This window comes from Vipera berus (genome assembly GCF_964194415.1).
Source record: "Vipera berus genome assembly, chromosome: 1".
Lineage (NCBI taxonomy): Eukaryota > Metazoa > Chordata > Lepidosauria > Squamata > Viperidae > Vipera > Vipera berus.
In genome coordinates, this window is record NC_138202.1 from 146,597,866 (window position 1) to 146,625,731 (window position 27,866).

A 27,866-nucleotide genomic window follows, 5' to 3' on the forward strand; every position below is an offset into this window, starting at 1 on the left:
TGGCCTTCAAAGATAAAATGCTCCCAGAGCAATTAACTGGGATGAAACATTAATAAAATCAATATTAAATCTGATACAGTATGCGCTGTAAAACATACATAATCCAAAATTCATGATTGCCACCCACAATAGAAGGACTAACCCCCAGTTCTCATGAAGGCCCAAGTCAGGGCAGTAGGATTTGACTTTGGGAATATAAATATGAATATGAACATGAATACAGCCATGGCTTTTTAGGACTTAGATGATTGTATGATTGTGGCATAAATCTACTTACTTACTTATTTATTTATTTATTTATTTATTTATTTATTTATTTATTTATTTATTTATTTATTTATATCCCACTTTCATTATTTTTTTATAAATAATTTAAGGTGGTTAATATATCCCATGCACCTTCCTCCTCCTATGTTCCTTACAAAAGTCCTGTGAGGTGAGTTGGCCTGAGAGAGAGGGTGACTGATCCAAGGTCACCCAGCGAGCTGTCACAACTAAGGTAGGATGTGAAGTCAGAGTCTCCTGGTTTCTGGCCTGGTGCCTTAATCACTAGATCAAAATGGCTGCAATCTATGCTGTCCTTAATGCAGTGTCAAGGAAGAGGAAACACTTATGCCTATGTATTTCCCAAAACTCATAGCCCTTTCAGTTATTCCAGTTATTCCAGTTTCTTGGTTATTTATATGACAATGAAGGTTTTGGCTGAATGATCCTCAAAGGACCTTTAAGTATTTTGCAAGGTCTCTCTCTCTCTCTCTCTTCCACACAGAAGCTAGACCAAGCAGCCATCTTTAATCCCCTGGGTGGATTAATGAAGCCAACTTTTGACTGTAATTGTTAAGTATTCAGTTCTTGCAGGCATTAAGCGAGATGAGGTGTTCAAACAGCAACAAGTTCATTCAGAGTCAGAACATAACAGAAGCAAGCTAATAGCTGCTACGCAGCTATTTATACAGTTGGCCTCTAGGTGATGACCAATAGATTTGAAGGACCAGTTTCCTGCCCCAAACCTACTTAACTGCCCAGACACAGCAAGTCTAGCTTAGCCTAGGAACCATTACAACATACAGAAAGTAGGTCAACCACAAAGCAACAGTTAACATAAGCAAGTGAATTATACACACAATGCCAATACATTACACCCCTTCCCCATGGATAGCACAAACACTCATTTGTTTACATAATCTTGCAGATAGTTAGGCGGCCTTCGCGACCGTTCAGAATGTCTGGGGGTTACAGGGATCTCCTGGTCTACCTGCTTGCCTGCCAGGCTGGGTAAACCAGGACTCTGAGGTTTAGTTGAGTCAAAGTGTCTCAAGTTCCTTTGGCTGGCCGTTCCCGGTTGGCCCACTCCAAAGTTCAAGTCTGCAGTGAAGTCTACAGGGCTGCTTCTCAGTTCAGTTTGCCTGTCCAGGTCCTGGGACACAGTTTGTGTGTCAGGAGGAGATTCTTCTACGGCCATTTCCCCATCGCTATCCACAAGGGTTTTCTCAGAGCATTTAAACTGCTCTGTTGGACCACTGTCCCACGGGCCCTGCATCTGACCCTCTCAGGAGTCCTGAGCCAGTGACTGATCTGCTAACCGCCAACGCAGCTGATCAATGTGCCAGCGAATGACATGCCCATCTTCCAGGACCACCTTGTAGGAGAATGGTCCTGACACCTTAACAATCTTTGCTGCCACCCACAAAGCCCCTTGTCCATAATTCCAGGCCCACACCTGGTCACCCACTTGTAAACTTTTTGGTGGCTTTGGGTGTGAAGTGTCTGCTGTGACTCTGTCGGTGTGCAGCCTGTCCAGTTTAGTGACCAACCTTCTGCCCCATCGAAGCTCGGCTGGGCTTTTTCCCGTGGCTGGGCAGGGTATTGTGTGCTAGCATAGTAGATAATCAGCCAGCCTATGGTGCCAATCCCCTGAGACAATTCATTTCAGGGATTCCTTGGTTGTGCGAACCATGCGTTCTGGCTGACCATTCAACAATGGGTGAAAGGGAGCCCACGTGGCATGCCTTATGAGGTTGGCCCTGAGAAAGGGCTGGAATTCTGAAGCAGTGAACTGGGCCCCATTGTCTGAGACTAAGACGTCTGGAATCCCATGTATTGCAAATAGTTTCTGCAGCACCTGGATGGTCCTAACAGTGGTCATATTGGAAATTGGAACCACCTCCAACCATTTAGAGTGGCTATCAACCACTATTAAAAACAGCTGTCTCTGAAAGGGCCCGCCAAAATCTACATGGATTCTTGACCATGGTGTGTGTGTTTCCTCCCATTGGTGGATAGGGGCTTGCAGCATCTCCAGTCTGGATTGTTGACACATGTAGCACCCGTGTACTTGGGCCTCAATAGCTTTATCTAGCCCTGGCCACCAGAGGTAGCTCCTCATCAGTGCCTTCATCCAGACTATTGTATTCCCGGATGGCCTTCGTGCAGAGACTGAAGAACCCTGGGCTGGAGTGAGCTGCGGACTTTAACTCTACTGCCCCAAAGGATACACCCCTTATGAGCTGACAGCTCATTTTTTCACACAAAAAAACTTTGGAATTCCGGTCCTGGCTATTTTCAAGCCATCCTGTGTGAACCCACATCAATACACGGGTTTTGTCAGCTGCTGTCTCCGCAGCTAAGTCTCCCGCATGGAGAGGGAACTCTGGCAAATCTTGTATGGCTAAAATGCATGTAGCCAGAGCTGGATCATGCTCCACATGTGGGAAGGGCAATCTGCTAAGGCCATCTGTGTGGCCCATGTCTTTGCCTGGTTTGTGAACCAGCCTGTAGGCTGAAAAGAATATAGACCATCTCAGCATTTGTGAGGACAGAATTTGAGGTGTCTGCTTGTTCGTTGTGAACAATCCTAGCAAAGGCTTGTGGTCAGTGAAGACCATGAAATGGCGTCCATACAAATAGTCATGGAACTTTTTAACCCTGGCCACAATGGCCAAGGCCTCTTTGTCAATTTGCGCATAACTGCGCTCAGCAGAAGACAGGGTCCTCAAATAATAAGCGATGAAACACTGTTTCCCATCAGCTGACAAATGGCTCAACACAGGCCCAACCCCATATTGGAATGCATCACACATGATGCAAACTGGCAGCTTTTCGTTAAAGTGCATGAGCACTGAGTTCAAGGACAGCAGTGATTTGACTGCCTGGAAACTTCTTTCGTGGACATTGGTCCACTGCCACTGATTGTTTTTGTCTAAGAGCCGGTGTAATGGCTCTGCCACTGTGGCCTTATTTGGGAGGAATGCATGATAAAAATTTAGAAGGCCCAAGAAGGCTTGAAGTTCCCCTTTGGACCTAGGGCTTGATACCAGCTGAATCACTTTCAGTTTGGACTCTGCAGGATGGATGCCATTGGCATTGATGCAAAATACCAGGAACTCAGTAGACTGAACCCCAATCTTGCATTTCTCTTTTTTTAATTTGAGTCCCGCTGCACAGAACCGCTGAAGGATAGCTCTAAGCCATTCAGCCAGGACTTCAGTAGACTCCCCAATGATAAGTACATCAGCGAAGTAGGGGCAGAGCCCCGGAATACCCTTGAGCATATGCTCCGTCACTCCCTGAAAGATTCCTGGGGCTACACTCACCCCAATCTGTAGGTGCTTGACCTTGAAGGCCCTCCTATGTGTAACAATGGTTTGGGTGGCTACCATGGCCTCATCCACTGGCAGCTCTTGATAGGCCTGTGCCATATATAATTAGCAAACATGCAGCCTCTTTGCAACGATGCCAAAATATGGTTGACAACTGGGACTGGGTACACATGCTGTTGTAGTTCCTGGTTAATGGTGCACTTATAGTAAGCACATAGGTGTACCTCTCCATTGGCCTTGAGTGGTGTTACAATGGGGGGGTATCATACTCCCCACTGTCTACGGGCTGCAATACACCCTGACTGACCAGCTTGTCCAGCTCTGCATCAATTTTGTGCTTTAACGCAAAAGGCACTCGACGGGGCTTAACCCGGATTGGCGCTACCAGGGGATCAGGTTTAAAAGCTATCGGAGGGCCCTTGTACTCTCCCAAGCTTGGACTGAAAACATCTGCGAACTCTTTGCAGACTGAAGACAAGTCTGCCGCCTGTGTCCGGTGAATGTTGGTTACTTGGATGCCCAGTGCATCAAACCAATCAAGTCCTATGAGGCTCGTGCATTGGCCTTCCACCACGATAATATCTAGTGGGCCTATAAAGCCCTTGAATTTCACCAGAAGTGTGGCTTCACCCTTGACCACCACTCAGGAGTTTTGGAAGTCTGTGAGCAGAAGGTTAGATAGCCGAAGTTTGACCCCTCTGTTGCTGCGGTTGCATATGTGCCAGAAAGTTCCTATGGAGATGATGGACATGGCTGAGCCTGTGTCTAGTTCTATTTTGCATGGAACTCCCTGAAGCTTGACCTGAAGTTGAACCTTCTGTTTAAGTGGGTGGTGGGGACCGGTGTGGCTGGAGTAGATTCCTACTTGGTGTTGCCCCGGGGCCCCGGTACCTGCCAGGCTCTGTGCTGGCCTCACCCACTAGTGACTTCAGGCTCTTATGATGAAGCAGCACATCCCATCCTCGTCGCCAGTGTTAAGTATTTGGTTCTTACAGGCATTAAGCAAGATGAGGTGTTCAAACAGCAACAAGTTTATTCAGAGTCAGAACATAACAGAAGCAAGCTAATAGCTGCTGCACAGCTACAGTTGGCCTCAGGCGGTGACCAATAGATTTGAAAGAGCAGTTTCCCACCCCAAACCTACTGAGCTAGCTCAGCCCAGTAACCGTTACAACATACAGAAAGTAAGTCAACCACCAAGCAACAGTTAATATAAGAAAGTGAATTTATACATACAATGCCAGTACATTACAGTAATCTCAGACCAGCTACCAATTCTTTTTGGCAGAATTAGGAAACATGAATTCCCCGTGGCTGCTTCTTTTCTAGTGAGTATGTTATTGATAAAAAAAATCACTTGCTAGAATCTTGCTTTTCTGATTTCAGTGCTCTGATTGCATACCTGCATATTGATGAAGCACCATTGCCAACCAACATATTGCAATTTGCAACCGACTAAGCTGAGAGCAGTTCACACTGAGATTGGAAAGTATGACTCTCCAGATGTTGTTGAATGATAATTCCCATCATCCTTCACCTTCCATCCTTCCGAGGTAGGTAAAATGAGGACCCAGATTGTTGGGGGCAATAAGCTGACTTTGTAATAATGCCGCTTGGGGGGGGGCGAAAGCCCTAATAAGCAGGCATATACATAGAATGAAGGCTATTGCTAAGCACATTTGATTTGTGCTTAGATTGTAAACCGCCCTGAGTCTTCGGAGAAGGGCGGGATATAAATGGGATTAAAATAAATAAATAAATAAATAAATAAATTTGTTGGCTAGGGCTGTTGGGAGTTGCCTTCAGCAACCTTTGCCACCCATCTTGTTTCAAAGACACTTTAAGTGGTTTACAGAATAAAAACATAGAAATCATCAGATATAACCATACACTCAATAAAAACCCAGTGCAAACAGAATAAAATCATTGGCATGACATGGAGAAGGAGGCAGCCAGATGCACGCGCAGGGATGGGGGAGGGGAGGTGGGATTAGGTCTTACTTTATCAACCAGTTCCAATTTGAAGCTCTCCTCTTGATTCCCCAAGCTATCTGGCAGAGACAGGTCTTAAGGCTTTTGTGGAAGGTCAAAAGAGTAAGAGCCAATCTTACCTCAGCAGATAAGATATTCCAAAGGCCAGGAACCACAGGACAGAATGCTCTTCTGAACTTCACCAACTAAAATTCCTTGACTGACGGGATCCGCAGTATGCCCCCTCTGCCAGTGCTGCTGGGGTGAGAGACAGTTCTTTAAGTATCCTGGACCCATACCATGCAAAGGCTTTCAATGTAATAAACCATTTTTTTTCTGGTTTTGCAGAAATAAAGAAGACAAAATCAAACTTCGATACAGTCATGGATTCCATTTGTCCTGATGAGTCACAGTGCAATACGTCCACCCCAAATCTTATTTTTAATGTTCCAGATTCTCTCTTTAACTACAATGATGAACTTAAAGCTCGTTTTTATGATGAGCCAAAAATTAACTGAAGCAAAAAAATAAAAATAAAAAAATTCTCTTCGCTGATTCTTTGACTGAGGGGCCAAGTTTATTTTGATAGCAAAAAACTGAAAAAGATATTACAGATGTGTGATTTCTGAAAATCAACAGAGAGGCTGGCTTTTTAAATGTAATTATTTTTTTAAAAAAAATCTCAGTCTTTCCTTCCTTATTTATTGGGAAAGCATTCTTCCTGCTTTTGAATGAATGAAAATATAGATTGCAACATTCTCAAGAAACCACAACATTCATTTATGTTATTTTCCCCCACAAAGAATAGATTAAAAAAATAGGTTGAAGAAAAATCCAAAGGCACTTTAAAAAGTTATGGTTTCAGAAATTTTCAGATCACAGGCAATTTCAACAGCTTTATAACTGCACACAGAAGTTTATATAATAATAATACACTAATTAGGTTCTTTAATATTAGAAATTTTAGCTTTCTTGTTGGTAAAGATGAATGCCAATGGACAAATTTTGGCTTGTTTTTCTTGAGGGGACAAGCAGATATGGTGTATCGTGTGGTTTGGTTTGGGATTGGTTTCTTTTCCTGCAGATTTTCTTAAGTGGAGATACTGAGCGATTTTGGTTAATCCAATGAGCTAAAATTTGAAATATTCTCACAATAGAATCCAGTTCCTACACCTAAAGATGGATGGATTTAAGTCAGAAGTTATCAACCAGTCTCTTGTTGGAATTGGGGGTGGGGGGAAGAGGTTTGAGTGTAGAAATGATGACCTGTTAAAAATTATGCCTTTACAGCTTTGAAATGTTTAACACAGTTACACCCTGTTACAAAGGCCCTGTTTTCTCTTCTGTTTTTTTAAATTACAACACAAACACACGTCCTGAAATGGCCATTTATTTCATGTCCTTTTATGTAGAGCATAGGTGAAGTCTTTCTGTTGCTCCAGGACCAGCAGTAGTTTAGCAAGGCACTGATTAAATAATGTTTTTTGCCAGCTTAGCTATAGTAAGGCCACTGATTATCTCTGGTTCTCAGCATGCCAAGATCAGCAGAAGAGAAGACAATCAGCAACTGATCAAAATGTTAGGAAAGAACTGAGAAACAAAACTAACAGTTTCTGAATTGCTGTTCATTGGAGGGATAACCTGATTTTTAAATCTTAGATTATCAAGTCTTTTAAACCTTGGTGTGGCTGAAATTGACAAAGCCTCCCAGGCTCCATTATGTGAACTTCCAAATGGCTCGGTGAAAAAGTGGACCCTAGCACATGGGTTGAGTCAGTCGAATAAAGAGAAATCAAATTCTTGAAAATGTCTTGAGGTCAAAGAACATCAATTGGAGCTCTGTACTTACCCACAGAGTATTTTATGAAAGGGTTAGGGTTAGGGTTAGGGTTAGTAAGAAGAATTGCGATCACAGAAAGTGTGATTACCTGAGGAATAAGAAAATTTGGTCCAGATGATCCATTTGACAGACTGAGGCGAGGACAACTTTTGCTCTTATCCCCATTTTTTCTTTAAATAATTTGAACCCTGGCCAATAGCCAATATAGAGAGAGTTGGAGAGGGAAAAATGTGTAAGGTGAATTATGTTTTGTAATTTGAATTGCAATGCAAGTAATGCTCTGACATTTCAGTTGTTCCCAGGAAGATATCCTTCTGCTTTGATGTTGCTTTGAATCTGTCCTGAGCTGTTGGGCTAAAGAGATGGAATAGAGGTATCATTGGTGTGCAACCTATTTCACTTATCCACAGCTTTCAGTTCTGAGTTCGGTGGGATGATATCTGGCCCTTTAACACTTTTCTTTTCCTCAAACACTTCAATGAGTCATGTTCTCATCTGACTCAAGCCTTGCCCTGATTGCACCTACACTTTCAGTCAACTGTCCAGTCCATTTCATGTTTCCCATGATGACCACTGTAAAGTAAGAAACTGAAGTTAAATTCTGACAGGAGAGAGAGACACTTTGAGTAGATGGTTCATAGAAGCATAGAATTAAATGGCTGGAAGGGACTTTGGAGGTCTTCTAGTCCAAGCCTTTGCTTAAGGCAGGAACCTTTCACTATCCCAGTCAAATTGTTGTCCTGTTTATTTCTGAAAACCTCCAAGGATGGCGGTCTCACAACCCCAGGGGAAAAGCTATTCCGTTGATTAATTGGAATAACTGCCAGAAAGTTTCTCCTTACTTCTAGGTTAGACCTGGTTTGAACAAGCTTCCACCCATTCCTTTTTGTCCCACCCTCTCCTCTTCTTTGGGATAGCCCCTCAAGTACCGGAAGACAGTAGTAGGGAGTAGTAGGGAGTTTACTTGTACTCCTTTGAAGAAGCAGGTACACAGTGTGGAGGTGCTGTTAGGGACATCAACACATTAGTAGCCACCTTGGCAAGGAGTGCCTTTGTTTGAGTTCTGTTTGGCTCTAAGGATATTCCTGTTGTGATTCAGGGTCAGCCTGTGGGTTCGGCAGTTGGGTCGGATGACTCAGATGAGGGGGGGGAGGGGGGTGTTGAAGAACTTGCTGATGATGGCTTTGAGGCTCCGCAGAGCCCCCAGCCAGGCCCCTCCCACTTGGTGGAGACCCAGCTGTGTGAGCCTGACAGCGTGGATGAAGATGACCCACAGCTGGCCCTGTTCAAGGACGCCCGACGCAGGAGGCAGTCAAGTAGGAGTAAACAGAGGAAGGCAATGGGGCTTCTCGGAAGGAGGGAGAGAGAAGCCACGCCCTGAACTCTTTATAAAGGACTTGTGTGGGGAGGGCTGGTTTGCTGAAAGCAACCGCTCAGATAGTGTTTCAAAGCTCCGGTATCTTGGTTCGTGTCTTGTTTGTTTTTGTAATAAATTTGGCAGACGTATTCCAGCCTCTTGCCGTCTGTAAAGGGGTTGCCTTTTCTGCAAGGCCGGTAGCAGGCTGGTACAGAACAATTCCTGAATTGGAGTAACCCAGTCCCAATGACTAGGATCTTCAAAATAAGACTATCCCCATGAGATGCATGATGGACTGCCAATGAATCTAGTCAGGAAGTTGCAATTAGCACAAAACGTTACAGCTCCAAATTGTTTGTTTGCTTCTAATAAATGGTACTGCATTTGACACTAAAAGGCAGTGTACATATTTTAAAAATAAATAAAGAGGCTAATTCTTTTGTGCACATGGCTGAAGAGTACTCAATCTAGTTGGTCCATCTGCCATATATTAGTAAGAGTTATGTCCTCTTGCTGAACAGAAGGAAAAGAAAGAGAACCATCAGCTCTCCCACGAGTTTATGCCATATGTAGAAATGAAGGAAATGATATTATAAAATATATTATTTATTTGTTAGATTTTATCCTGCTTTTCATCCAGGAATTTAAAACAGGATACATTGTATTCCTTCCTTAAATTTTCAACACAATAACCCTGTGAAATCAGTTGGATTAACAATGACTAACTGGCTCAAAATCACCTAGTGACTTTCCAGAGCTCAGGATGGATTTGGTCTTAATTTAACCTCTTGATGATTATACCACACTGGTCATACTAATAACAAATGATTCTGTGTCCACTGACCTTGTTCCCCGTACAAAATCATTCTCACGTCTTTTCCTTTACTGAATACACTTAATAATGAGATACATATAGTACAGTTTGTGTACCACTGTGGTACAATGGCCCATCCTGTGGTAGCCCATAGCCAACCTTGGTGATCTCAAAAATAATTTAGATCCTAGTTAATATGGGAGACTGCACAAGAGGCAAGAAATGTGCTCACCAAGTATCATGAACAGAGATGAGTATCAACTTTATATACCATTGGTATCATGTCACAGCACAGCTGCCTCAAGTTATATACTTTAGATCATTTTGTGAGATGATGATACAATGTGTGCAATGTTATTGTGGCTTCTACCACACGCCTATACCTGTGAGGATTTATATGGAAGACTACTATGGACACAGTGGCTCAGTGGGTTAGGACGCTGAGCTTGTCGATCAGAAGGTCGGCAGTTTGGCGGGTCGAATCCCGAGTGCCGCGTAACAGAGTGAGCGCCTGTTACTCGTCCCAGCTTCTGCCAACCTAGCAGTTCGAAAGCACCTAAAAATGCAAGTAGAAAAATAGGGACCACTCCGGTGGGAAGGTAACAGCGTTCCATGCGCCTTTGGCATCTAGTCATGCTGGCCACATGACCACGGAGACGTCCTTGGACAAGCGCTGGCTCTTCGGCTTTGAAACGGAGATGAGCACCGGCCCCTAGAGTCGGAAACGACTAGCACGCATGTGCGGGGGAACCTTTACCTTTACCTTTACTATGAAACAGAGAGTAACAATAGTAAGTTACTTTCATATTGTTACCAAGATAAATTACACACTCATGTCCATGAATTCATCAAGACTCAAGTTTGACTTGATGGATTCCTTATTGGTATGGAACTCTTCATTATCTACAGGGGGTGGATGGGTGGGGTGTCCAGATATTTTCAGACTCTGGAACTTTTAGCTAAAAAAAAATGTGGGATCATGATCAAGAGGCCAAGCCCTAGTGATAGAAAATTGACTGAATTTGAGTTATCTTTTTTCCCAATTGACCCTCTCACAGAATTCCATCAAGCTTTTGTGGAATCCTAGGGTTCCATAGAAAACAAAAACCCATGCACTCAAGAAAGACATCCCACTCAGCTGATGGACCTCGGGAGGACAAAGCTAACAGGGACACTGTAATGAAAGAGAATCCAATGAATGCATTTTCTCTGACGTGATGGTTAATTCTTAATCTCTAAAGAAAGCCTATGGATTTTAATAAAGCCTACACTCATGAGAAGAAAACAAAGAAGCTGAGATAATGCTCTAGGAAAATGAAGCAAAATTAATGCTTTACATATGCAAATATTTTTCTAATGATGCTTCGCTATTCAAACATTGAGGGATTATGACACTTTGCTGGAACTTTTATCTCAAATGCATGTTTCTTAGAAGTTAGATTTATTAAAGACCAAAGTTTATTTGAGCCGTATGCATAAAGGGATTCACTGTAGTCACTCATTATAATACCATCTTTGAAAAGATAATACAACCACTGTAGGGCATTGCCACAAACAGGTCATGTGACATGATTGTGGCTTTTGCCAATGTAACAAAATACATTTGAAATGGGCTACATGAAAAGAAACCCAGAAAAAGAAGAGATGAAACCAGGGGAAAATCATACACAGAACATATTTACCTAATCAAACCTATTTGTCTGCCATATCCTAATCAGTAGGAATGCAGAGAAACAATTTGATTTGAGTCCCAAATCTCAGCTCTTAAAAGAGCCCAATTCAGGTGGCCATTTAGGGGAGATGGGAAAGGGGAGTTCCATTGTCCCATATCAAGCAGTGAAAAAACACCCTCAATAGTATTGTGTTTTTTTAGAACAACAGGATGCAACCTGAGAGCAAGCTGGATCATTATGAGAAGATGATAGTTGCCAAATTTCAAGGAGGAAAACCTCATATTTTGTCCGTTGTCTGTTCTAGGAGTTGCATATTTCAATAACCAGCATTTAGGACTTTCCAGTGGCTGTAAACAGGCATGAAAAATAAAGGTACTTAAGCACTCTTTCTTCTCAGCTTTTCTTAAGAGCTGTTTGCCTCCCACTACAAGGGGATCTAAATGTCTGTCATGTTTATGGATAGAGCAGCGGGTGGTGAGAGATCTGCTTCCCAAGAGCATCATCTTTTAGGGTTTGCTAAGGTTAGAAGCTGGCAGAGACACGAGAGAGGAAACCAGTGTCAAATTCCCCTCTTCAAGGTCTGTCTGTGTCCATGGAGTGGGAAAAGCCATCATTCCTACCAGCCATCATCCCCTACCTAGCAATTGGTTAATTAAAAACAACGAGAAGAGGAGAAAATCGGACTTTATTCACAGGTGCCAGTATGTGATCAAAACCGTAATCAATACCATCTCTAGTTCAAGTCAAAACAGACACACTTACAATTTAACATGCAGCTATAGCCTTAGAACTGAAACTGAACATGCAAACTGTCTGGCACCTGGTTTGTCTCTGTTTCTGTTCCCAGATGTCAATGTTTTATTTCAGCATCTCTTTCTTGGATGGTTGTGGACATGCTGTTTGCTAACAAGCCTTCCAAACTGGATGGCAGGAAACAGGTTCTTGGATCCGCCTTCAGAAGTTCTATAGCTCCTTGGCAGCTCGTTTCGTAATTTTCTCACATTTACCCACTTGTTTACAATATGAGCTGGATGAGTTCCACCAAGTCTCTCCTAAACATTTTATCTTCATGATACAGAAAGCCTTTCAAATTGTTGTGTTCTTTTTCCAGACTATACTTACCGTGGAATTCTTCCATCAACACTCAGGAGGCAGTTTTGGTTTACAGCAACATCAGAGGAATCTGAAGAGTGTTTTTTTCTTTCTAAAACAGAATTTAGATCAACTATTAACTTAGAAATATTAGACTTGTGCAAAGTTGTTCCATTCTGCCTCAGGGCCCCACTTCAGTCCAGGGTGTCACCACCATCCTTTTCAAAGCAATTTTTCACTAGGAAAAAAAAAAGCTAAGTTGCTCTGCCTTGATCAGAAACATTAATAGGAGCTCCTTGCATCAGCCAGTGACCTTAATCTGATGGAAACAATCCTCTGTGGATGTGGAAAGTCTTTATTGAAATGGAACTGTTTCTTAAAATAATAATGGTAATACGTCTCCCTATCCCAGGTTTTTGGGAAAGATTCAATAGGTAGATAAATATGCCAAATCCAGTCTACACCTCTGACTGACTGTGCAGTGAACCATAAGAACTGGTGGGACCACTAAGTATAGAAAGAAATATAAAATGAAGAAGCTAAAAGTCTTTAGAATTCAAACAGAAAGCACCTGACACATAATACTCCAGACTTAACAACTGCTGATAAGGGAGATAAAAAATGTCTGGAAAGTGGATTGCAGAGAAAGAACTGGAGAAAATCACAAAACACAAAGACCTGCAAATAGATGTTGAATGACTAAGGCAAAGAAGCAAAGAGAGCACCAACAGTTATAGGCAGTTAAGATTCAGTCCCAAAATATCTGGAACACCATCAGTATTGACAAAATCACCACCAGTCAATTGCAAATGGCAGCTTTCCTTGGGACACCCTGCATTCTCTGACAATACATTTAATACCCTCAAACAACAACATCTGCTTCCCAGCCAGATCCTTGGGAAAGACTTGATAGGTGGAAGAGAATGCCAATCCAGTCTGAACATCTGGCTGACTGTGTGACCAACCATCTGGACCGAGATGCTCTACGTACAGTCACGCATGTGCTCGTGACCTCCCGGTTAGACTACTGCAATGCCCTCTACATGGGGCTGCCCTTGAGGACCACCCAAAGGCTTCAACTGGTGCAGAATTCAGCCGCGCGAGTTTTGATGGGAGCTTCCCGATACTCCCGTGTAACACCTCTTCTCTGTGAGCTACATTGGCTTCCGGTTGCCCTCCGGGTGAGATTCAAGTTGCTGGTAATGAGCTATAAAGCCCTAAATGGCTTGGGTACAGACTATCTAAGGGAACACCTGCTGCCGGCATCATCTTTCCATCGTCCTGTGTGCCCCCACAGGGAGGGCCTTCTCAGGGTACTGCCGGTTAATGAATGCCGGCGGGTTATTCCCAGGGGAAGGGCGTTCTCTGTGGGTGCGCCTGCCCTATGGAACCAACTACCCACAGAACTTAGGACTGCCCCCGACCTTCGCTCATTTCGCCGGGACCTGAAAACTTGGCTCTTTGATCTGTTTGGTCCAGACTGTGGGGTTGTTAATTTAAATGGGTTTTAGATTTACTCTTGGGGCTTGAATTTAATTTAATTGTTTTAATTGATTTTATTTTTTGTATTTCATGGTTTTAACTGCCCTTTAAACCACCCTGAGTCCTACGGGAATAGGGCGGTATACAAATTCAATAAAATAAATAAATAAATAAATAATAAAAAAGAGAGGAATCTTTCAAGGAGTTACTATCACCACTACTGTTTGTTGTTGCATTGATTCTTTTGTCAACAATACTGAACAAGTCAAACTATCAAACATCAAAAATATCTTCCATGATATCTCACCTCCTTTACATAGACAAACTGAAGCTGTATGGAAAAATTGCAACTGCTTTTAGTACAAGAGAATGACTTGAAATCAATTCAATACAAAACTATGTTGTCATAGGTATTTCTATGAAAACAGTTCTGAGGGGTCCTTGGTGCTTGGTCCTTGTGTCTAGCACTGATGATGTTACCTAGTTTGGGTAAAAGAAAACAAGCAAGCTCAGAGAGTACCAAGGACCCACCACGTCAACCCTGAGCTACAAATATTCTTATTTATTAGGAAACAGTTCTGTTGGTCACTTGGAGAACCTTAAAGTCAGTGCATTTTAAAATGCAAAGTTTTCAACAAATCTGTAAAATCTTACTGGCTACAAATAGACAAGAAAATAGCCAAGCTCAGAGAGGATAAAGAACCCCTCATAGTCAGGAGAAAAGTGCAGTTACAGAAACATCTGCATCCTCCTGTCCCATCTAATTTTTACATAGAAAAGGAGCAAAATTCTGTTTCTGAGAGAAAAGAAGAGGGAATAGATCTTCCAGAAACATCTTTAGGAAAGAATTAATAGCAATAGCAGTTAGACTTATATAACGCTTCATAGGACTTTACAGTTCTCTCTAAGTGGTTTACAGAGTCAGCCTATTGTCCCCAACAATCTGGGTCCTCATTTTACTGACCTCAGAAGGATGGAAGTCTGAGTTAACCTTGAAACAGTAAGACTCAAACTGCGGGCAGTTGGCAGAGTTAGCCTGCAATACTGCATTCTAACCACTGTGCCACCACGGCTCTTAAAGAGATGTAGCTGTTAAAGCTACATCATAAATTTGCTTTAAAAAATGTCGATAGCAGCCCTTCCTAAATGATTTCTGTCTGTAAAGATAGAAAATAATTCTGCTATAAATTCCAATTTTGATATTCCACACCCAAAGGATTGTGCAGAGAAATATTCACAAGCATCAGTCATGAACACCAGCATTTTTTTTCCAATTAAAAGAATGAAGAAGGGATAGGAATAATAAACACTGCAAACATGAGTTTTGATTTTTAAAAGAGCTTAAGTTATTCAAACATATACTTTTAATAATCTACTTCAGAAAAAGCTATTAAAGGGTGGTTTAAAAGCAACTTGATATACATTGAAACAAAGATTTCTGGACAATTCCTATTAGCTGTTATGTAAATTAAGTAGGATGAGTTATATAGTGCAGGGCTTTACAACCTTTTCATCCATTGTACCACTTTTTGGATATGGCAACATCTGAGTACCACCAGTCACCTAGCAAGGTGTCAAAAACTTGATGACCAAAAAAAAAAAGGAAAAAAAAGTGATGAAGTACAGGTAGTCCTCAACTTACAATAGTTCGTTTAGTGACTGTTCGAAGTTACAATGACACTGGAAAAAGTGCCCCCCAAGCCACAGCCGAGCAAGACACCTGCCTGCCTGCCCAGTGGCGCTCTTCCTCCTGTCCAAGGTTTTCATTGTTGTGAGCATTTCTGTTGAGGATTGGCAGCGGGGGTGGGGTGGGGGGGTGTTTATTTTATTTATTTATTTTATTTTATTAGATTTATATACCGCCCTTTCCCGCAGGACTCAGGGCGGTTTATGCCCCCCCCCCGTCTGCTGGGTGGTTGCAACAGGTTTTGGTCACTTCACATGACTCTGGGACACTGTGACCATCATAAATATGAATCAGTTGCCAAGCTTCTGAATGTAAATCCCAAGACCCTGGAGATGCTGCAACATTCCATCTGATTGGTGCTTCTTCTGGGCTCAGCAAAAGCACTAAGCTCCAGCTGGAGCCTGGCGCTGGTCCTGGCACTTCCACTGAGCCCTGACAGCCCTGCAGCTCCAGCCGTCTCTCACTCAGGTTTGTGTGGGGCTGCCACCAGTTCAGCTCATTCCCCTCCGCCGCTACCACTTTTCTAGGATGGCCCCGTACCACCTGCCAGGTGCCCATGTACCACAGGTGGTACCCATACCACTAGTTGAAAAGCCCTGGTATAGACAATAAAGTGAAGGATAGTATGAATCTATCAAGATATTACATACTGATTTTGATACTTTTTGCTGTCTCTTTAAAGAAGTACATGATTAAAAACTCAAGAAATAACATCTCTTGGGTTTCTACCTCACCTTATTAAAATCTGGAAAATCTAGTAAAGGCACAAAGTTTTAGGAATTCTATTAGATACTTAAGAACTTTAAGTTTTAGCCATACATTTGTTCCCCACCCCAAATCAGAAACATTACTGAGAATGGTTTGCATATAATAAGCTATCATAATATATTTTCCAGCAATCAAAAAATAGATATTCTTTGGATACAATGAAATATTTGCCTGGAAATATTTTTATTTATTTGTATCTCACCTTTATTTATACAAATAACTCAAGGCAGTGAGCATATCCAACACTCCTTCCTCCTCCTCTTTCCCCTCAGAACAACAACCCTGTGAGGTGGATTGAGTTGAGAGAGAATGACTGGCCCACCCAGCTGGATTTCATGGCTTAGGTGGGGCTGGAACTCAAAATTTCACCCTTTCTAGCCTGGTGCCTTAACCACTACACCAAACTGGCTCTCAGAAAGTAACAGAAATGTTACTTCATTTCATGGCACAATTAGCCCTTCAGTGATATTTGGTAAAGCAATTTGGTAATCAATCATCTAGTGATCAGTCTGTATTTATCACACCTTACAATGAACCTCCTTTGTATCGGTGGTGGCAGGTGAGCAAAACGATGCACAATTGAGAGCGAACTTCACGACAAGTCAGCAGTTCCTGGTTATCTATTTTTCATGAACTATCTAATGAGAAATCATTGCGAAGAAGATAAGAAGAAACACAGAACACAGATATATTGGAACCAAGGAAAACAACAGAGAACAAACATCCCTTGGGAAGCGTTGTGATAAGTAGTCCTGATAGAATTCTACTCTTAGAAAGCTGACAACTCTGGGACAGAGGGTTTTGTTTTGTTGTTGTTGTTCTTTAAAATATGACAGCATGTAAATCTCAAATATACATTGTATTTTAATAAGTTATTGCTCTCTGTCTACTGGTATATGTATATATGCCTACCTAAGCATACGCAAGGAAAGGCTTCTTGTCTTTTTGAAAAAAGAAGTTACACACTGCAACAGCAATGCCAAGAAACCTAGTGAGATAACAGATATTTGCTGTTATAAAATCCCATTGATTGGCACTGCTCTGAACAGAGTTTGATTTAATCTGTGCTGCATAATCAATACTAATCATACTCTCTCTCTCTCACACACACACACGCACACATGCTACTAGCGGACAGCAGTCTTTCAGAAGATTTGGTTCCTTCTTTCCAAAGGGAAAAAAAAATGAAATGATTTCATCTGGAACTTAATGCATTAACTCAGTATGAACCAGAGTATCTTGGCTACATCTTTATGGTACTGAAGTCCATTTCAGCTCACCAAGTCAGCTGCAATAGAATTTATTGTCTTATGGATACAGGTAACTAGATGTTCTCCACCTGTATAAGTTAGCAGAATGATAATCACAGTTTACTTTATCATAAACAGTCAGACCAGAGAGATATGGATGTTATATGTTTGTCCCTGCGTGTAAGTTCTTATATGACTTCCATCCAACCACTCTTTGGATGGTGGTGGAATTTCATTCATTATTTAAGCTTAATGATGAAAAAAGGAGAGCAATTGGCCTTTGTATTGTCACTGTCTTTTTGAGTTTACTGTCAGTGTAATAAAATCTCTCATATTCTTGATTCCTCTCTCTGAGATTTTAAAACCTGGAATAGTCTCTCCTGACAGAGGAGATGCATCTGCAGACAATCACAGATAAAGAGAGAAAAGTAGAAGTGGGAAGTGGGAGAACCCTCCATTTTATTTATACAACCAAATTTCTATATTGCTTTTCACTTCCAGAGATTTACTGAATTCTGATGCATACAAGTTCTGAGATGTTTTGGTAAGATTTACAATTAAAAACATTAACATATTTAAACACTTCCCTATGTGTTTGTGTATATGTGTACGCATGTGCACACAAAACAGTCAGAGAGGACTCTTTGTTAGGAACACTGCTTCCTCTCAAAGCAAGCATTTGGCTGCATCTTGTGACTTCTTGAAGAGCCTTTCAGAAGAAATATCCTCTTCACTGGCATTTGCATGAAAATATGATTTTAGAAGGCCCTCCAAACAGCTGCTCAAAGATTTTGGAGGGGCTTGGACGAGGTGGGGAGGGAATTGGGAACAGTGCTTTGCTTGTACAGTGCCTTTTCAGAAGGCAGGCTTGTGTAAAGAGAGCTCTTCAGGAGGAAATTAAAACAAATTTTGAATATGAAGATGAGGGATGGGAAGAGAGAAGACATGCTAATGCAGGCAGTGTCAAGAGAAGATCTTCAGTTATCACTAATAGCAATAAACAATTTTTTCCACTATGCATCACCATCTCTATTACACTCCTTAAAAAGTGTTGTTTCTCTATTTCCCTCCTCCAAATAGATCTATGGTATGGTTAAATTATGGGACGCGGTGGCTCAGTGGGTAAGGACGCTGAACTTGTCGATCGGAAGGTCGGCAGTTTGGCGGGTCGAATCCCGAGTGCCGCGTAGCAGAGTGAGCGCCTGTTACTCGTCCCAGCTTCTGCCAACCTAGCAGTTTGAAAGCACGTAAAAATGCAAGTAGAAAAATAGGGACCACTCCGGTGGGAAGGTAACAGCGTTCCGTGCGCCTTTGGCGTCTAGTCATGCCGGCCACATGACCACGGAGACGTCCTCGGACAAGCGCTGGCTCTTCGGCTATGAAACGGAGATGAGCACCGGCCCCTAGAGTCGGAAACGACTAGCACGCATGTGCGGGGGAACCTTTACCTTTACCTTTATGGTTAAATTAAATTTTAATAATCACCTTTTTTGGCTTCTACTAGGAGGGATGCACCCTTGAGAAGTATTTTGTTCTGTTAAGCCCAATGTAGACAAACAATACAAATAATGTCTATCTCCTTGATCCAGATGGACTTCAGCACTGAGATTTTACTAATATCAAACACTTCAGTTTATTGTCATATCTATTTATTTATTTAAAAATTTGTATATCCACCCATCTTATAACCAACTCTGGATGGCTCCCCAATCAAAAGTTAAAACAGAATAAAAACCATAGTAAAATTATGAAACTAACACATTAAAAACATTCCCCCAGATTTAGTTGACGTCCAAAGACAGAATGTCCCACTGAAGGCATCTCTCTGTGTCTTCTTGAATTCACCCTTGGATCCTTGTGTTGGTTGCTTGTATCAGCTGGGGCAGATGGTTCCACTTTGTATCTTAGTTGGTTTGGTGGAGCAGAACTCTGAAATTTCCAGCCTCCAAGCCTTTCTCTGCTGAAGTCTTGTCTGTCACTTGAACCTTATCTGATGCTAATGACCGGCTGTTTTCACACGGACTTTGCCCAGTCCCCAGGAGGAATGGATACTCGTAGTAATACAAAATAATAATAATAATGGGCAAAATCTGTCTGGGATAAACAGTTAGCTATCCAAGTGCAATCCATATATTATTTCAATGAGATCCACATCTGTTAACAGTTTGCAGATTTACTTTTGCTAATAAATGTTTCCATGAAAATAAATGACAATTATACACATCTCTAGGACAGGACTAATTGTTGCATTTGAAAGTAAAAACATATTTTGCCATTCCCTACTTACTACGCACTGTGTTCATCAAGGTCCTCTGTTTCTCAATCCTATCATCTAATCTAGGACTAGAAAGCATTTTCATCCTTACAGATTTCATTCAGCAGTTACAATTATTGGATTTAAATGTTTATTACAGAAAAGCACAGATGACTGAATATACCTCTGCACAGTGCTTTTTTTCTTAAAAAAAGGTGCCAGAACTCTCATCTTGGCAGGCGCAGGAGACAGGGTGGGTGGGGTGGGGTGGGGCGGTGCTGCTGCGATCACGGGTGCGAGGGGCATTGGCAGCAGGCTCCCCCCTGGGGCCGGAGCCGGCACGGCTGGTGCTGTGGGAGCAGCAGGGCCCGCTCTATATGGCAGGGCTGCATGGGGCGGGCAGTGGTGCAGGCCACGCGATGAAAGGCGGCCACTTATGCACGCAGGGCGAGGCAATGGTGGCGCAGCTCCAGCACCAGGTAGGCCACCAGCCTGGCTGACACGGGTGAGCACAAGAATGGAGCGCACATGGACTCCGCAGAATCCACCTCCCACTCCTTGTCCTCTCTTACTTACCTAGTTGAGATGGTGTAGTTGGGCAGCAGGGAGGGATGCAAAGTTCCTGCCTACTTGCGTTCGCTGCAGACAACTAGCCGGTGCAACGTTTGCTAGCCAGGTCTTTTGGTGCGTTCAGCAGCAATTCCTATTGACTTTTGAAAGTCAATAGGCTTTTGAAAGCCAATAGAGGGAGTAGCATAGCTTGTGCAAAAGCTTTTTTTGTGTGTGCAAAAAAAAGGTGCCGGAACACCATTCTGAGTATTCTATGAGAAAAAAGTCCTGCTTTTATGTTTTAATCTTATGATTTTAAATATATATTTTTTTCTATTGTAAATTGCCCCAATATGTAGTTCCCATATTCAAAAAAAGGAAAAAAATAGATCCAGGAAACTACAGACCTATCAGCCTGACCTCAATACCTGGGAAGATTCTGGAAAAGATAAACAACAAATCAGCGAACACCTTGATGCAAACAAAGTTATCACTAAAAGACAACATGGGTTTGTCAAAAACAAATCATGCCAGACAAATCTTATTGCATTCTTTGACCAAGTGACAAAACTAGTGGACCAGAGGTATGCTGTAGATATAATTTACTTGGACTTCAGTAAGGCATTTGATAAAGTAGATCACAACCTACTACTTCATAAGATAGAAAAATGTGGGTTAGATAGCATCACCACCAGATGGATTCGTAGCTGGCTGACAGGCCGTACTCAGCATGTGGTCCTCAATGGAACTGCATCTACATGGAAGGAAGTGTGTAGTGGGGTGCCCCAGGGCTCTGTTCTGGGCCCAGTGCTCTTCAACATCTTCATCAATGATTTGGATGAGGGGATAGATGGGGAACTCATCAAATTTGCAGATGACACCAAGCTGGCAGGAATAGCCAATACTCCAGAAGATAGGCTTAAGATATAGGAGGATCTGGACAGACTTGAACACTGGGTGCTATCTAACAAAATGAAATTCAGTTGTGAAAAAAGTACGGTTCTACATTTAGGCAGGAAAAATCAAATGCACAGCTATAATATAGGTGGTACCTTGCTCAATAGTAGTAACTGTGAGAGAGATCTCGGAGTCCTAGTGGACAATCACTTCAAAATAATAATAATAATAATAATAATAATAATAATAATAATAATAATAATAATAATAATAATAATAATAATTTGGAAGGGACCTTGGAGATCATCTAGTCCAACCCCCTGCTCAGGCAAAAAACCCTATACCATTTCAGGCAAATGGCTGTCCAGTCTCTTCTTAAAAACCTCCAGTGTTGGAGTATTCACCACCTCTGGAGGCAGGTTGTTCCACTGGTTAATTGTTCTAACTGTCAGGAAGTTTCTCCTTAGTTCTAGGTTGCTTCGCTCCTTGCTGCCAAAAAAGCCAACACAGTGCTAGGCTGCATTAACAGAGGGATAGAATCAAGATCACGTGAAGTACTAATACCACTTTACATTGCCTTGGTAAGGCCACACCTGGAATACTGCATCCAGTTTTGGTCACCACGATGTAAAAAATATGTCAAGACTCTAGAAAGAGTACAGAGAAGAGCAACAAAGATGATTGGGGGACTGGAGGCTAAAACATATAGGGAACGGTTGCTGGAATTGGGTATGTGTAGTTTAATGAAGAGAAGGGTGAGGGGTGACATGATAGCAGTGTTCCAATATCTCAGGGGCTGCCACAAAGAAGAGGGAGTCAAGCTATTCTCCAAAGCACCTGAAAGCAGGACAAGAAGCAACAGATGGAAACTAGTCAAGGAGAGAAGCAACCTAGAACTAAGGAGAAACTTCCTGACAGTTAGAACAACTAACCAGTGGAACAACCTGCCTCCAGAAGTGGTGAATGCTCCAACACTGGAGGTTTTTAAGAAGAGACTGGACAGCCATTTGTCTGAAATGGTATAGAGTTTCCTGTCTGAGCAGGGGGTTGGACTAGATGACCTCCAAGGTCCCTTCCAACTTATTATTATTATATTAAACCTCGCCATGTGGATTGCATACAAATATTATATAATTGGTAAATAAACGTAGAACATATGTTAAATATACATCAAATGATAATATGCTTCCCTACAGAGTCAATTCTTGTCAATTCTCAGAGTCAATGACAGACCAAGGAGTTAACTTGGAAAGGCAAGAGGAAAATCTAGAAGAGGTCTGTGCAACTTGTAGAAGGGAAAGGCCCACACTGATAAATTAAAAATCTTTGTGGTCTGCAAAGGAATGCTGGTGGGCTAATCAATGATTTGGTGACTAGAGGAGCATCTACAGTGTTGGAGCTTGTGGTCATGGTAAGCCATGGAGGCACTAGGCAACATGACTTTCAGGGCAGTGGTGGTGATTTTATTACTTTTTTTTAAAAAAAAAGTCTGTGCTCTGTCCAAGGGTGCTTGGTAGGCTGCATGTATAGGCCTGGTCTAGAATTTATTTTGGAACATTCAACTATCAAGAGCAGTCATGTCAAACTCATTTTGTTTGAGGCAACTTCTTATAAAAGAATTGCCGTTAATTTGTTTTAATAAAATAATTTAAATCAAATTTTCACTTGATTCAAATTAAATGAATTATATTGGTTGACAATGAGTTTTTTTTAGTACAATTGCCAAATGCAATAAACTGGTTTTAGGTATATGTTACTGGAAGGAGAAAGCAATCCCTGCTGCATTACTGATCCCAGAGAAGCATTTGCATGTATGCAGGTATCCTTAGGGTACCATAGTTATGGATGAGAAATATTGGTTGCAAAGTTGGCATTTCTGGATGTAATACAGATATTTTGGACTTATTTTTGTTTCTTTTCATGTTTGATATTTTTAAAAAAGCATATGCTACTGACTACACTTATGCACATATGTAACATCTTTTGCTAGGATACATGATCACTGCTTGTCCAAAATTTTAATATACAGATAATATCACCAGAAATTATTTTAGCCTTTTTAATAAATGTTGTTATTGATATTTAGCTCTCCAGGGAAAGCATCATATATTGTTATGTACATACTAGGTTAATTATTTAAAGACTGAAGTGCAACATAACTAGATTCTAAATAATCTATTTTTCAAAACACACAACAGTCCAAATAGTAAAAGTAAAGTCCAAATTAAGAATATTTCATTCTTAAGACTTTTTTAGATTCAAAATAGTTTTCAAGAGTGTACAAAAGATACTATTTTCTTCTAGAATCAGCTAAATTAAACATATTACATTGAGAAAAATGTTTCTCATTTCTTTCCTGTTACCTTTGATTTCATTGCAGAGATGTTAACATAAGAAATAGATTATTTTGTTATCTAATTTTACCTTCCAAAAGACAGAAGCAGATGAAAAATGTGAGGTTCTTTCCTGTTGGCTTTTTTGAATTAACTGTTTAAAATTCTAAAAGCTTAGTTCCTAAAGAAGTAATCCTGTAAATAATTTTAATGTCCTCCTCTAGTGCAGGCTCTTTTATGACTCAAGGACTTCAACTCCCAGAATTCCTGAGCCAGCATGGCTCAGCTTGGAAACCTCTCCCTTTCCCCTCAGCATGGCTGGCTCAGGATTTCTGGGAGTTGAAGTCCATGAGTCATAAAAAGGAGCCAAGATTGCTAGCCCTGCAATAGGCTTAGGAAAGCCAATAAGGGAGCTGGGTTTTTTTTTCCCTGCAAAAAAAGGTGCTGGAACGCCGCTCTGAGCATTCTATGAGAAAAAAAATCCCTGCCTCTGCATATTAAAATAACCCTTTGGCAATAATGTGTTGATATCATGCACTGGTATAATGTTGGGGATGTGCTTTCTCCAGAGTGGAAATATAAGAGAAGAAAAGGACTAGGGGTGACATGATAGCAGTGTTCCAGTATCTCGGGGGCTGCCACAAAGAAGAGGGAGTCAAGCTATTCTCCAAAGTGCCTGAAGGCAGGACAAGAAACAACGGATGGAAACTAATCAAGGAGAGAAGCAACCTAGAACTAAGGAGAAATTTTCTGACAGTTAGAACAATTAATCAGTGGAACAACCTGCCTCCAGAAGCTGTGAATGCTCCAACACTGGAAGTTTTTAAGAAGAGACTGGACAGCCATTTGTCCGAAATGTTATAGGGTTTCCTACCTGAGCAAGGGGTTGGTGTAGAAGACTTTCAAGGTCCCTTCCAACTTTTTATTTTTATTTTTATTACAGTAAGGAACTCAAAGTGCAAGGGGACAGAGGCAATCTCATCAATAGCATACCATTTAAGAGGAATTTGCTTTCAAATTAAGGTGTTGGAGAGGACTCTCATGAGTTCCTTGGACTGCAAGGAGATCAAATCAGTCAATCCTAAAGGAAATCAACCCTGACTGTTCTTTAGAAGGACAGATACTGAAGCTGAAGCTCAAATACTTTGGCCACCTAATGAGAAGGGAGGAATCCTTGGAAAAAATCCTGATGTTGGGGAAGATTGAAGTCAAAAGGAGAAGGAGACGGCAGAGGATGGGATGGTTAGATAGTGTCATTGATGCAATAGCATGAATTTGGGCTGGCTCAGGGATACAGTGGAGGACAGGGAGGCTGGTGTGCTGTGGTTCATGGGTCACAAAGAGTAGGACATGACTTAGTGACTGAACAAGAAAAAGGAATTGGAGGAGATTTAAATGAAGGTGTCAAATCAGACTTCAGCAGGACCAACAGGAAACTGAAAGGGATGATACTGAACTAAGCTCTACTGAGCATTGATTTTTTTAAAAAAAAAGTTTGGTTTCATTATGGATTCTAAATGGATTAAATGGATTAAAATGGAATACAAATGAAGCACATGCTCCTCAAAAGAATTAAAACAAGAGATCATAAAATTAAAACATGATACAATTTGCCTATCAAGAGGCACTTATTAGGAAAAAAAATGACAAAATATTTGGTTTATAAACAGTTGGGTGAAGAATTTCTTTCAGCAGCAACTAAAAAATATGGAGTTGCTTTTTATATAAATCCCCAACTATAATCAAAATTGTATGGACTGATAGGAATGGCAAATTTGTTTGGTTGGAAGATAATTTGCATGGGATTAAGAGTTTGATATTCAGAATATATGTCCCAAATGAGGACAAAGCACTGTTCCAAAAAAAAATCTAATGGACAAACTAATATGTTTCTGTTATAAAAATTGGTTTTTGATGGGGAATTGAAATGTAGTGGTCTCTGTCTCTGTCTCTGATAACTGGACAGAACTTCTGAGAAAAATATTAAAATTATTCGAAGCAAATTGCAAAGAGTTTTTTTTATTTGATGGATAATTTAGAGTTGGTTGATATGTGGAGATAAAAAAGGGCAATCCAACAGAGTGTACCTTCTTCAAGAATAATTTGATTTGAAAGGTATCATGTATTCTCTCCACATCCTTCTAAAGTAATCCAGAAGCATTGCCAGCCCTATCACAAAATACTGTAAAATGGCTGCCTGTGCAGCAGATTTAATGTAAGAAGAAAAGGCAGCAAATTATTAGTATCCATATCTGTTTTTGTCATGAAAGGTTGGATGCAGCAGAAGTCCAACTTGAAGGACTATTACTTTATTCCTGATGTGTTAGTGTAAGTAGGCCAATGAAACTAGTAAAAAATATTCTAACTACCATGTAGAGCCATGGTGGCACAGTGGTTAGAATGCAGTATTGCAGGCTAACTCTGCTGACTGCCAGCAGTTCCTGACCAGTTCAAGGTTGACTTCCATCCTTCCGAGGTTGGTAAAATGACGACCCAGATTGTTGGGGGCAATAGGCTGACTCTGTAAACTGCTTAGGGACGGCTGTATATAAATCTAAGTGCTATTGCTATCTAAGTGATAAAAAAATCCAGAATTCTATTTCATAATATCTTGAACTGATTCTAAATGGACATTCAAAAGAAGCCAATCAAGTAATATAACATAATCGTGGCATTACAGCTGGTTATTGCAGAGTTGGCCATGTGGCTGCACCTGGATTTAATTAAATTTTCCATTCTCAGAGAAGTTGGGCCTCCTTTAAAAAGAAAATGAAGAAATCTTATTTACCAGACCATGCCAGATATATTTTTGTGGCACAGCTTAAGAACCCATTCCTAGACACCAAGAAAGTGAGACCTTGATAAAGGCTGTTAGATATATCTATAAAATTAGAGATGCAATTTGCCCCATATATATAATTTCCTCTTTTTTTAAGGGAAAAAAAACCCTAGCTTCATAATTACTCTTATTATGTAGGTGGGCAGTCTCTTAATATAGATAAAGACCTTTGCAGCTGCTTTCCGTGCATGCTTCGTGTTTAATATGCACTTTGCAATTAGCTTGGATCTAAAGCCCCATTTTTGAGGCAGCCCATTTTCAGATCATTTTTAATCTAAGCGGTATTCAGCTGTGAAAGGCTGATAAGCATTTTCGAAAAATCTGGCTGTGACAAACATGACTTTAATCTCTGCTTAGTTTTTCTACTTTGTTCATTAAAACTGAGCTAAAAATATCCTTTCATGCATTCCAAATCGTTTTGTTTTTTTTTAAAAAACTGTATTCTTTTCTTTCCATCTTCATAAAAAGTGCTCTATTTGATTCCAAGGTCCATTAATTTTGGTCACAGTCTTACTTGGAGGTGGTATCTTTTCAAGTATTTTTTTGTCCTCCTACTAAATGCAGAAGAAAAGAAAGATTGACTTTCTTTTCTAAAGGGAAAAAAGATTTTTTTTAAAGTGTATTTTTTGTAAGATACAAATTCACTTTCAGAGAACAATTGAGAAAAACAAAATGGAATTTCTTAAGCCTGTTGACAGCTCTTTAACAATGATGGTTCGTTTAAGTTGTAAAATAAGCATTACAGTTTTTTAGCTTAATCCTAACCTTTTCATTTCAGAGAGCCACCACTGGTTTTTTATGAGGGGGAAGAAAAAAATCAGTATTTCTCAAGGGTGACATATTATTTCTCCAAAAGAGAGAGAAAAATTTTGTTTTCACTACAGCCTGAGCTGCTTTTATTTAAGCATGCAGCAATGATGGGAAAAGAGAGAGTGAGGCAGCATCTGCAAATCTGCTCCCATATAATAAACAGCAAATGTAATAAAAATGTATTCCTATCTGCTGGTGAGAATCCCATCCATAAATGAATACTAGAAAGCAATTTTTAAAATATTTATCTGGCCTTGGTAAAAGCCAGCTGAAGGTGAGCAAAGGAACCTACCTGCTGATGTAGTAAAATTGCTAAATGTATTTGAAAAATCACCAGGTTAGGGAAGTACAGCCAAATCTTTCCCTTTTCCTATGCACCTGCCAGAAAAAGAGCCAAGCCTTATAGAGGTGAATATCTATAGTTTAAACTGGCATTCCTAGGTCCTTCCATTTTTTTGCTACCATAAAGTCAAGAGATGTTCTTCGTGCAGAATACTTCTACAGGTAGTCCTCGACTTACAACAGTTTATTTAGTGACCGTTTGAAGTTACAACAGCACTGAAAAAAGTGACTTATGACGGTTTTTCTTGCTGACGATCGTTGCAGCATCCCCACGATTACGTGATCAAAATCCATAACACCCCCCGCCCG